General features: G+C 39.4%; 1 long non-coding RNA gene across 2 annotated transcripts in view; it reads left to right on the top strand.

Moving 5' to 3' along the window:
* The window catches only part of LOC117947868, a 13774-nt gene extending 2821 nt beyond the window's left edge, over nt 1-10953 (top strand). The window contains exons 2-3 of one of the 2 annotated variants that reach the window (XR_004657344.1): nt 6384-6579; nt 9408-10953. This is a non-coding gene — a long non-coding RNA (uncharacterized LOC117947868). Of the gene's footprint in view, nt 1-6383; nt 6580-6727; nt 6909-9407 lie in introns of those variants that run through there. The other variant, XR_004657345.1, reaches the window with a different exon arrangement.
* Nucleotides 10954-13364: the final 2411 nt, after the last annotated feature.

The raw sequence follows: 13364 nt of genomic DNA on the forward strand, positions 1-13364 counted from the left end.
TATCTATCTATCTATCTATCTATCTATCTATCTATCTATCTATCTATCTATCTATCTATCTATCTATCTATCTTTATAAAAGATTATTTTATGATGAAACTATTACGCTTATGAAATTATTTTATTGCACATTTTGAGACCTTTTACTGCCTCCGACGTTTTGTCAAATAATTGATATATCCTAATTGGTTGGCTCTGTCTTAGTGTCGCCTGCACTTCACTCAGCATTGTCGCTTTAATTGAAAACAGTGTAAAGTCGAGGTGGGTACCCCCTCATCACTTTCCCTGCGCTGTAGGTGGCCGTGTATATTTTCCTTTAAGTGGTGTTTATGTGAACGAGAAAGCACGGGATTGCTAGCAGACCGCTGATTGCGCGCATTGCGTCTCTACATGGATTTGAAGTGTATTTGATGGGCACCACCCTCTCCGGTAATCAGCTGCAGCAGAAGTGCGCGCGATGACTTTTTAATTTTCTTGGCGAGATATCTGCTCCTTGTCGTGCTGTGTGTGTGTGTGTGGATAGGCTGAGGAAAGTAGTCCCTTGGCACATCATCCTTTACAGAATAGATCGATTAAAGAAATGTTTGTGTTACTTTTCACAACAATTGCGCAGCAATCACAATGGTCGAAACAGGCCTATGGGATCTAACATCCGCCCTGCTCAAGTGTCCTTGGGCATGACACTGAGTCCATTTAAATCTACAGTACATGGCATTGTGGACAACGCAGTCTGACTCAATAGTTTAAACGAAATATCAATTCATATTTCAAATCCGTGCGTCGTGTTGCAGTTGTTACAGTCTGATGGGAATTGTAAGGCTTTTATTAATTTGATGTCACACACATTGAGCTCACTGCTGTTATCCTTCGTCGCATTTCATGTTAAGAAAAAGCCTCACCCGTGATTCAAATAATTTAACACATTTTATAATGTAGGGTGGCCGATGAAAACTATCCATATTTTAGACTGATTTTTCCTAAACGTATTTGGACTGGGTGGGTTACACATCTATTTATCATTTTATACATAAGAGTACATTTATTTTGTATCATTGTAAGTGTAATAACTAAATAGTTCTGTTCTATTCTATATCCTTGGCTGGTGGCAGGCAAGTGACAGCTGTCTGCTGCACCTGCAGCAACAGATACGGAGCTATCAATTGCGCACTTCAGCAATGATTTATAATTATAATTCCTTGTTGATGTTTGAATATTGCAGACCTAAATGAAATCGTTGCGTCGTTGCACGTTAACCTTGAATATTATTAATTTAATTTATTATTGAATTTTTTCAAACCTCATTAGGATCTTCTATAACAGAGGCAATGCACCCATCAGTGTGCTAAGTTTGACGTCGTCTATTTCGAGGTTTGTATCTTGGATCATGCAGCATTCGACACAAAGTAGGCCTATTTACTTTTTGTTCAAAACGGCTAACGCTCTGCAGATAAGGAGCTCATTATACCGAAATACATGAGTCATTGGTACGTTGTTGTGAGAACCCCGGCCTACTCAATAAAACTTCACATCGCCTTCCCGCAACAGTCCCTGGGGTGCTATATCGTCAAATAAAAGATAGCCCACTCACATCAGACTGCCTTTTTCTTATTTAAGTATTCACTGGTTTTCGCACGTTAAAGCAGATTTAGTTCTGCTTTCTGATAACTGCAGAAAACGTCCCTTTCAGACAATGAAGGCAGAATAAAGGCATAGGCTGTGTAAAATTATTTCTGGTTTATGTTCTGATCATAGGCAGCACCACATACTTTGACATGAAGGACAGCTGTGGGGAGGATTTGGCACGTCCAGAGGTTTAACGCATTCCAAACTGTCCAAATGTGGTTAGCACTTGCAGAAGAAATGTTCTATTAATTTCAATACCTGTTCGTAGCAAGTTGGCATTCCAGCAAGTTGACAGGCTGTTTTCTGTGTGAAACTGGACAAAATACACAAAGCATAAAGAAACATTTTTTAAAACAACGAAAACATGAACATATTTTACCTACTTCGAGATTAGACTTGGTTTAAAGCATGAAAAAAAAATGTATATGTAATGTCTGGTTGAGAGACAGTTTGCCTTATGTATTCATTCTCAATCTATTCAGAAAAATTATATAAACGATTTAGATTAATAGATTAGAAATAGTTAACCAATATTCCTGAGTATTTTAACGTTGTACAAGGAAATTGGTGCTTGGGGATTTTAAGGATGTTTGGTTTATTGAAAACATCTAAGATATTTATAATGAAAGAAATAAATTGTAGAGGGGCGCAATGATAAAATCCAACAAATTCCATTATTGTACCCTGTGTTTGGTCATCAAAGTTAATTATATAGACACCAAGTCATTTTGACTAAATACTAGGCCTATATTCCCTACAGTTTAGTTTTCACTCACTGTTGTTTTTGTGTGTGGTCTTCAAATCTGTTTTGACCTTAATGTGTTTAAGTCAAATATTGGATGTTTTAATTTAAAAACAAACGTTTATTTTTAATTTAATATATCAAAGGGCGGCTGTGGCTCAGTGGTAGAGCGGTTGCCTGCCAATTGGAAGGTTGGTGGTTCGATCCCCGCCCCTGCAGTCATTGTCGAAGTGTCCTTGGGCAAGACACTGAACCCCAAGTTGCCCCCGGTGCTGCGCATCGGAGTGTGAATGTGTGTGAATGTTTATCTGATGAGCAGGTGGCACCTTGTACGGCAGCCCCGGCCACAGTGTATGAATGTGTGTGAATGGTGAATGTTTCCTGTAGATGTAAAAGCGCTTTGAGCAGTTGTTAAGACTGGAAAAGCGCTATATAAATACAGCACATTTACATTTACATTTACAAAGATACTCTCAGACTGCTGTATAATTGAATTTCTGATGTTTTAAGGAAAGATTTTCCATTATTTCTAATCTCTATAATTAATCAAATAAACCCTGCTTTTAAAATCTAATACAGGTTTTAGTTATTATAAACTCATAAACATAATTCAAATTTAAAACTTTGGTTGCATGTTGGAGTCACGTGATTGGCTAGACAGAGATGGTGGCTTAAGGTGTAGCTCCTCCTGGCCCAAATTTGTCAAATAGTCGTTTTACGTTCCAACTTTGATACCACATTTCTTCGTTCTCGTTAGTTACTTGAAACCGAATGGTAAACAAGAACAAAGTCTAGCGCAGCTATGCAGGTGCAATTGTAGAGGCATTGCTGGAGAAACTGAAAAGCTACCTCGAGCGATGTTTTTCTCAGATCCAGTCTAAGATTCAACAGATGGGCCTCAACAGCGACATTAAGCCAACTGCTAGCTATGCTAAGCTAGCATCAGACTGTGTTTCTGAAAGCTATGTCCACCTAGCTTAAAATATATAAATGAATATGAAAGTATTATTAAAAACCCACATAATCAACTTAGACACACTAGCAGATGGCATCTTGGAAGTTTGTGATCAATACTGTATGTTGTTTTAACCAAGTGGTGTCCCATTTCATAGAGATGTGTTTTCACCACTAGCCCTTGGTTCCAAGGGCCAAGGGCTAGGGGTAAGGGGTAACGGGTAGGGGTAAGGGGTAGGGGTAGGGGTAAGATGGAGAAATGAGATTCAGCCATAGTCTACTCTGCATAGGTTAGCTAGGCCACTGCTAGGCTAGAGTTTCCTTTCCAAGGTGTTTTGTGCTTTTTATTTCTTGTTTCTGTTGACGGGAGATGCGTTTATTCTGATTTAGTGTGGAACCAGTTGCTGTTGCAACCAAGTATTTATGGGCTAGTGTTCCATTTTTGCTGCCCCGTATCGAATCTTGATCGCAAACCTACTTTAGATGTTAGCCTCTTGGCTATGTTTCCCCCCCCTTCTCTCCCTTCTGTATCAATGTCTCGTCTGTTGATGTTATGTTTTTTATATGTTTTGTGTGTTGAGGGACTTAACTTTAGATGCACTGTTGTTAGGATTTAGAAAAATGAAAGGCAGTTGCAAAATCCACATGTACTTTCATTTAGAACGCAGACTGAATGCTCCTCATAAACGAGCTGGCACTCTGGGCTTACTAAGAAAGAAAAATGTTGACATTGCATTATCACAGGAGACTCATTTGCTGCAGGTGGATGTCTGCCATTTAGACAATTCTATCACCCAATTGCATTCTCATTAGCGAGCTTAAAAACAAAAGGCGTGGCCATTGTTGTCAATCGGAATCTCCCCCTGAATGTTATGCAACTTTTTGGGAACAGTTGGGCCCTTTCCTTCTTGACAAGATTAACTTCTCTTTTGAAAAGGGTGAATTCTCAAGGAGTGTTAACACAGCCTTTCCTTACTACTAAAAAAGGATAAGGACCCGATAAAGTGTTCTAGCTATCAACCTCTGAGCCTGCTTAACGCTGATGTAAATATCTTTGCAAAGCTTTTAGTCTGCCGTTTGGAGTCCCATATGCCAAATTAGTGAACCCTGACCAAAGAGGATTCATTAAAACAAGACTGGCTGCAGATGATGTTAGACGCCTTCTTCACATTGTTGATGCAGCAGAGGACAGTAAGACTCCAATGTCACTTTCCGCTCTTGATGCAATGAAAGCCTTTGACAGACTAGAGTGGCCATTTTTGTGGTCAGTCTTAGAGGTGATGGGCTTTGGCACGATTAAATCTTTGTATTCTAATCCCTCAGCTCGAGTCTTAACCGGACGCACCTCCTCCTCTTTATTTCCAGTTTCTAGATCCTCACACCAAGCCTGCCCCTTGAGTCCTGCTTCATTTGTCCTCTCTCTAGAGCTGCTGGCTCAAGCCATTCGCTAGACGATTATGGTGTCACCAATGCACATCCGCAATACACAGCATCACGTCTCATTATTTGCAGACAATGTTATGGTCTTTTTAGAAAACCCATCTCAGTCTCTTCCTTACCTTCTATCTATGCGAGAAGTATGGAAGCTTATCAGGCTTTAAAATTAACTGGTCAAAGTCTGCACTACTAAATTTAAATGACTTTGCCCACAACTTAACCATCTCTGATAACATCCCCATTGTTAAGCAGTTTAAATATTGAGGCATTGAGGTCTTCCCCTGCTTAAACCAGATTATTTAACATTGCTATTCTGTTGCCCTGAACAACGTTTTAAAAGACATGGATAAATGGATGGGTGTCCCATGTCAATTCCAGCCCATATCTCAGTGGTTAAAAGGACTGTTTTACCCATGATTTTGTGAGTTATATACTACCTCTCTCCCCTCCTGCTGGCTAATGGTGTAAATTAGAATCAGCAGTATCTAAATTTGTCTGGAAAGGCAAGTGGCCACGATTCAAGATGTGTACTCAACAGAGAAGAAAAGAGGGTGGTGGCCTCTCAGTTCCAAAATTCAAACACGATTTCTGGTCCTTTGTGTTGAGGCCCCTTCTCACCTGGTTGAACCCAGATACATCCGTTTGCTGGCGTACCTTAGAAGATGCCATGACAGCCTTGGTCACTCCATGACGTTCTTTTTGCCAACGTTTCTAACCAACAGTGCCAAGTACGCTTTGGCCCCATTATCTCACATCTTATCAAGACTTGGAGATTAGCTGAAACATTCTGCCATGTAGCTTGTAACTGGCACACTTTCCCCCTATATCCAATAATATAGCACTCCTAAATGGTGGGAGGCCGATAACCCACAGTGGGAACAAAGGGGAGTTTGTTGTTTAAAACACATCTTTAGCGAGGTTGGCTTGTTACCATTTTCTGACTTGCAGAAAACATTTTCACATGAAAATAATTAACAGCCCTTTATGCACTTTCTGCCCAATTAAAGCACAAGACACATAGCTACACATGTTCTGGCAGTGCGCAGCCGTTGTTTAATGTTACTATGCCTGTTACTGTTAAGGTCTTGATTCTGAATGCCATTTAGCTCTCTGGGACTCAGAAACGTGTTGTTAACTGGACTTACAGCTGCAAAGAGGATGATTGTGACACGTTGGAAAACACCACACGACCTGTGTCTGTTTCTGTGTGTGTTGTTTTGACTCTCTCCCTCCCGTCTGTCCTCTGTTTACTTATTCTTTGCAAAAAAGTTATAATATACTTTTTTTTGTTGGCCTTGGAATGTGTTCTTGTGTCAGTATATTGTTTGTAATTGTTTGTCACTGACCCTTTCTTAAATCTGTAAAAAATAAAAGTAAAAAATTTGATCACAAAAAACTTTGATTGCATGTTGAGTTAAAGCAGCCAAGATTCCTGCTCACTTCCAGTGTAACTACAGCTGTAGTACGGAAGTAATGATAATTAATATGAAAAAAAAAAAAAACATTGTGCAATCCCATCCAGTTTTTTATTTTCAGAAAAAGTCCAGTGAAAACACATTCAAACGTTCCACTAAATGCTTCATGCACCGCTTTACCTCTCCTCTCTTCTTTACTGTGGCCTTTCTAGGAACATTCAGTCCCACACAGTGAGTGGGAGCCTGCTTGGTGCCCCACCCTGCAGCCTACACCTCTCAGGGCCGCTCCACCATGGTCTGTCTGATGCAGGGAGAGACATCAATAATAAGAGCTGAAGCAGAAACCACAATGGAGAACACAAAAGAGAGAGGGAGGGCACACACAGGCCACAACCGGCTCTGCTGCAGGTTAGCTCCTTTGATACAGCCTTAATGGCAGTTTGATGGGTGCACATGGGGAGACATGGGTTTATACGCATGTGTTTACATGCGCGTTTACATAATATCTATGGTGTTTACGTACAACCCACTTATTCTTTTTTTCTGTACTCTGAAGGGGGATTTTCCTGTGGCAAGCTGCTTCGGAAAAAGCAATTAAGAATTCCCAAACAGTACACCACAATGGGAGATATCATTTGTGCAATGTGTGTTCCATGTCCCTCACAGTTTTTTGTCTTGAGTGGCTCGGCTATTTTTAATCTGTGCACAACTGAACCCACCTACAGACAAACCACAAATTGAATGAAGGGGAGGGGAATGAGTGGACATAGTAATTGACTATTGTGGAGTTCAAACTCCTCTGTTCTGCCATAAACAGCTTTGGTATATCACAACTTGATACCCAGTGCTCCAGTCAGTTTGAAATTAGGGCATATCCTCATTGTCTGTGGGAACCCAAAGCCAGGCAGTGGTCGGAATCAGTCAGGAATGCTTTGGGATGGTAACTGGATTCAGTTGTAATGCTCAACTATCCACAGTGGAACCCTGGGGTGGGAAAAAGGCCGAGAGCATTTCCTGAGTGGAGGGGGGTCCCAGTGAAGCATCACACGTATGGGCATCGTGTGACAGTGATCCTGCCAGTTTTTAGCCTATGATCCCAAGTGAAGAAAAGAGTGGAGAAGGAGTACAGCTGTGTGGGAGGTGTGGTGGGTGCTTTAGGCTGTGCCAGGGAAAGGAGAGGACAGGGAGAGGCACAACTGCTGTAGCCTCTGCAATGCAACCTGTCGAAGAAAAGAGGGAAGTCAAAAGTAGTATAATGTAAAGCTAATGTCTGGATCTGTCTCACAACATGTGAATGTATTCCTAAAGTAGCTGGGCATAAACTGAAAGTTGTTTGAAATTGACTATGCTGTCTGTTTGTTTTTCACATTGTCTGTTGCATTCCCAATGACACTTACTAAAAGAAGTTATGTCATAAACATTTATGACTTGTTTACAATGATTTTGACACTTTCATGACAATGTCATGTCGCGTAAAGTGTAACCACATTTGTTTCTTCTTCTGACATTTATACTCTGCATAAGTATGTTTTTAAATTTGTCTGCTTTCAAATAACACAAGTGTTTCAACCATGTATAATCAAATAAGAACCTTACCAATCAAAACAATGAAAACAAAGAAGGTGTAAACTGTGTCTTCATAAAATCTGTATCTGATAATGCTCAGGGGGAAAATAGAGGATAAACAACAGGAGATTTTAACAGCTGCTAAGCAGTTACATTGGGTCGTTTTGCCCATTTTTTTCAAAGGTAGAAGCTCACAATTTGCATGGACCTTTAAATTCAGTTCATCAGTTTTCATCTAATATTAACTTCAATACCATCCATAGCATTAGGTCGTGAGGTAAAAATAACACTTGTGCAACCTCAGCCAAGCTTTACCTGGCACAGCATACCTCATCTGAAACCGATGAAAGGTTATTGAAAATGACCCTTGTTGAACGTCTGAATGTAGAATGTAGCTATCTACAATTCTATGTTCTTATTTGTTGGAGTTTTGGAAAATCTGCAACATTAAAAGCCTTGCTGCTTGGACCACTAACAATTTTTGTTTTCACTGTGCACACACAAATCACCTGGGTTACTTACTGAAGACAAAATCTTCAGCAGTGAATTTGATGTCTGTGTTTTTTGATTTGACAGTTGTGACTCTGAAAATCAAGTGCCAGGTAAAAATAAATAAAGAGCAGAGCACATTGTCTTTTTTTCATAGCACATTATCTGCTCCTATTAGTATTAATTAATGAAAAAGGGATGCTCATTGCACTTGATTTCAGTTAACTGGTAATTTCAACAGATCAATTTAGCAAAAAGTATTGTGAAGAAGACAGTTTTGTTTGTTTGTAATAATACAGTAACTGTAGGAGGACTAATGTTGGTAAGAGTGTGTTTTTATGTTCCCCCACCTGTTTTTCTGTTCACATGTGCATATGTATGACCATGGCTGACTCATGTGTACATGCTGATTTAAATTTTTTGAAACTGTGTTTTTACCTTTCGGTTTTGTGTGCCTGCAAGGGCTATCCATGGCTGCATGTAATCATGTATCAGTGCATACGAAGATGTTGCTGACTAGATATTTGTGTCCAGAGTGACTGGTGCTGGCAGCCGGACATTGCTCCCTTTGGCTTGTGTAAATGTTGTGATGATCTTGGGAAGAATCTTACCCTATAGTTGTCAAATGGCTTTTTATTTCCACCTGCTACTGGCCTCTTTCCGTTGGTCTGCTCTATAACAATGGTGGTAAAAGCTGTGGAGTGCAAAGTGATTGATTTCGGACTGTATTTGGCTCTCCTTCAGACTGGGGCCTGAAAGGAAGTGGCTATCCCTCCCTTCCACCGTGAATACTCCGCAATAACATGGGGCGCGAGAGAGCAAAGTGCTGATCAGAACTTTCTTAGACATCCCATTTTAACTAACTAACTAACTATCTAACTTACTAATTAACTAACTAACTAAGTGCCAATTGTAAACAAGGTTTCAACAGTTAAAACTACTTGCCACTAGAAGAAACAGAATTAAGTTAATTTATGCCACACAATTGATCCTCTCTATCTTGTCTTCAACATCACTATTTTTCTTGTCCTGTCTGCGGTGAAAAGAGATAAAGGCTCATCACAACTGCATTCTTTCCATTTAGCTGATGAGCAGCATGGCAGAAAAGGTATTTTATCACCAAACTGTCTGTCCTTCTCGCTCCCTTTTTCAAACTGTGTTTCTCTTTCTCCTTCCTCCAGGCTGGAGTGGGCAGCCGTGCGGCTTTGGCCACAGGAAGCTGTGAATTCTTTGGAGAATGGAAGATGTCTTATGGGGAGACATACCGGCCTCCACCCACCCACTCACCACCCCAAAATGACACCTGACCCCTTCATGTGTTTATATCAGACCATGGAAGTGAGAAATAGTGATGAGTCACTCTGGCTGTGTGTTTACACTCCAGAGTCACGCAAGGAAGGAAATCAGCCATGGTCTGCTAAAAGTGGCGAGGTGAGAGAGAATAGCTGCAGTCCCCCAGCGCTGCAGTGATTTACCTCTCAGAGCCACAATATATTTCACGTCATCTCTGCTAAGAGGACTTTAGACCAACAGAAAAAAGAAACGTTAGCAGCGCTGTGGACTTGGCTCTGATTGCCGCAAGGGCGAAAAGAAGAGGGAGATACTGAGGCTAGGTGTTTGTGCATACATATACTATGTGTATTCAGTCTTTTTAGAGACACAGTGTCAATCACGTACAGTTGCTTTCTAATCAAGGCAGGTTAATGTCATTAAATGGAAACCTGTATCTCCACACATCACAGAAAAACAGGGGTTTCATCTTGATGACCATACATTTCACTATGTAACTTGTATTAAAATGTTTTCAGAAACCTTTTTTTGTTAGCTACAAGGAGAGGATCCAATTGCTCAATTTAATGTAAAACTTAAGTATTTAAAATTGGAGTTACCATTTTTTTACCCAACAGAAATTATATGTATCCTACCTGTTCAGACTTTCTATATTTTAATTTAAATACTTGATATAATTCACAACCAGATTTAAAAGAAAACACAAAAAAACTTTGTCGTTATGATTTCCTGCAAAAAACACACCAAGTAATCCAACAATTGAAGCCCTTAACCTAACATGATTATGCAGCGCTTGGTCTTTTGTGTGACATTGTGTGGGTCACATATATCCCAGCTTATTTTTACATAATTATCAGAGGATGTTTTGATTTAAAAAAGTGAATTTTATGAAAGCAAGCTGGCAATAATCACCCCTAATGATTCAAATGAAATCTTTGTTTGTGCAAAAGATTTCATAAAAATCCCAAATCATACGTAATTTTAATGGCTTGGACTGAAACAAAACAGACTTATTAGATTTTGAACTGAAATCATATTAAAGAGATAGACGTGACATTTTTAGCATCTTCACCATTTTATATTGTCAATAACCGATGTGCCTTACAGGTAAGGCATACCTTATGGATTCAAAAATACAATATTATAAAAAAAATGTTCCCATTGTATTATAAAATGTGTTAATGATATACGTGTGTTCATAGAGTGCTGTATGAACAACACTGGGCACGCATTGGTTTGTGCTCTAAAGGACTTTATGTGCAATGTATTGTAAGGTGTGTTTACTGTGGCTACAACGAGTGTTTCAACCATAGTGTCATTGTTTTTCTCCACACTGAGCGACTTTAGATTTTAGATTGCACAACTGATGTTTCCAGGGACTGTAGTTACTGCAGTTGTGCTCTGTAAATAAAAATGACACTTCATTTCTTTCCATCATTTCATTGGTGCAAGTAGCTTCATTGCCGACTGTAGTAAGTATCCTGTTGCACACCCCCATACACACCGCCACAATGAGAGAGTCAGCAGCTCTTATTTTGGCTGATTTCTCCTGAATTGTAAGTCCTGTCAGGGCCTTTGATTGATTGTTGTGTTTATCACCATATTATTAAGTAATCAGGCTTCACCACAGCTGGGCCTGAAGCTCCTTAATTCCAGCTAAAGCACACTGCTTCATGTTAATTACAGGTTTGACAAAAGTGTTTATTTTTGTAAATTTCTACCAACAAAAAAAAAGTTGTCAGTGTGTTGTTATGCGAGTATGCCGATTCTTACATTTGTATCCTCTCTGGAACATTTAGTACCAAACTTGGGTTTTTATCTTCATCAGAAAGGTCATGCTTATTCACAAGGATAGTAGAGAGAAAACCATGCTGCATAAACTGCATGTAGAGTGTAATCTGTCCTTTCAATACATAATGTACTGCTTTGCATTGCTGTGTAACCTGCAAAATGACAAATAAGGTTCATACAGTACACTACAGTATATCCGTATAAGAGGGTCAATCAGTCTATGTTCGGTGTATCAGCAGAAGTTTCTTCTCGCTTCGTTAATAGAGCTTGCAGCAGGCTGCGTTTGTGTATTCCTGAGGTAAACACAGTCATGGCAAAGTGGACATGCTGCTGAGTGTGTCCTGACTGGAGACAGAGACTGTGGCACTGTACTGACTGAGACACTGGCAGCTCTCTAGAGGCATGGTTAAAGTGATGAATAGCCATTTGGTAATGGGCCATGTATTAGGGTGAAATAGCTTTTCTTTTAAAAGCCAGAGCTTGAGCCGTTGCTATGGGCAATTTGATTCAGGAATCAATCAGGTGGCGGATGTTTCATGTTGCATCAGTCAACTCTGTCTCGTTCTTTCTTTTAACCAAATTAAGGTAGAATTGCTCGAATGACTATACGTAGCAATCAAATTAAAGTGTAAATCCATGTGGTAAAACACTTAATTGATGTCATATTTTTCAAAAAAATCGTAGCCGAAACCACCGGCCAATTTTAGGAACTTTATCAACTGATAAACACGTTGAAGATGTAATCATGTTTTTTGTGTTTTGTAAGTGCTGTGAACACTGCAGACTGCTGCCACCAGACTGTACAGGTATGTGTTTCTTGGTCAAATGGCAACCAGTGAGGATGGTACTCCTTCTGTACAGTAGTGCTAAGTTCTATCCATTTTAGTAATTAATGTACACAAGCTACATTTCCAGTAACCCAAATACCTAAGATTCAGATTTTTAGATTTTCTATCCACAAAGTGAAGTACAAAATGTTTAAATTGTAAATTTTTTTATGCTGAAAAGGTTTTGATGTATTAAAGTAGTTATGTGGGTGTTATGTGCAATACTGACTTTTATTATTCTACTGAATCCCCTTTCATCGTTATATGTTGCATGCAGGATGGTTTCTTATAAAATGCTTTGAAAACACCTGTTTCTTTTATTCAAAATGTATTTCAAATTTTAGTGCCAATACAATTTGCTGCTACAGTGATTTGGACATCATGTTCATATTAGGATTCGTTTTTCATTTTCATTTCAGTAATGAAATGCAAGTTGGAATTGATGGTTGTGCCTGTTTATATTTATTCTGCCCTCATTTAAGCAGGATTCTCTCTGATTTCCTGTGTACTTGCTTTGCTTTTCCAGGTTTGTTAATATGTGGACACACACACACACACACACACACAAACATGACAGGACTTTGCCATTACATTGGATTTTCGTTGTGAATGGGTAAAAGGGAAGATGACGCTACACGAGCTGACTAAAGCTATATGGTAAATGGGCACAGATGCAAAGCTCAGAATAACACGTTTAAAAAAAAATATATATATACTTACAACTTTTCATGCAAATTCTTTTACGCTTGAAGCCACTTTGTTAGAGTTAAATTTCACCTCAAAGTCTTTGCCAAATTCAAGTCAAGAACCACTTAAGGACCTTATGATGAATTCCCTATTTTTCTGTGGTGGTGTTGAGTCTCGTATGATAAACACAGCAAGGATACATTCAGCAATATCGAAGCTGTGTGTGGTCCTGTTGTTTATTTCAGTGTCATACGTTTTCTCCAACTACCAAAGGGTTATGGATCACGCTTCATACTTTCTACGTATTTAAATAAGTAGCCACTACTACTTAAAGATGATAATCAATGATGACCTGTGTCTAATACACAATGGTTTTAATGGCTGTAGCCCAGTTATCTCAGTTTGACCTGGGATTTCTGATTTGCTAAAACTGGATACACATCTCATGTGAACCAGAGGAGCTCAAGCATGCTTTGAAAACATCTCTATCTGAATTGGAAAGGTAGAGCTGCTCAATGTGTTTACACTTCTGTCTCTCATGGC

This window comes from Etheostoma cragini, chromosome 1 (genome assembly GCF_013103735.1).
Source record: "Etheostoma cragini isolate CJK2018 chromosome 1, CSU_Ecrag_1.0, whole genome shotgun sequence".
Taxonomy (NCBI): domain Eukaryota; kingdom Metazoa; phylum Chordata; class Actinopteri; order Perciformes; family Percidae; genus Etheostoma; species Etheostoma cragini.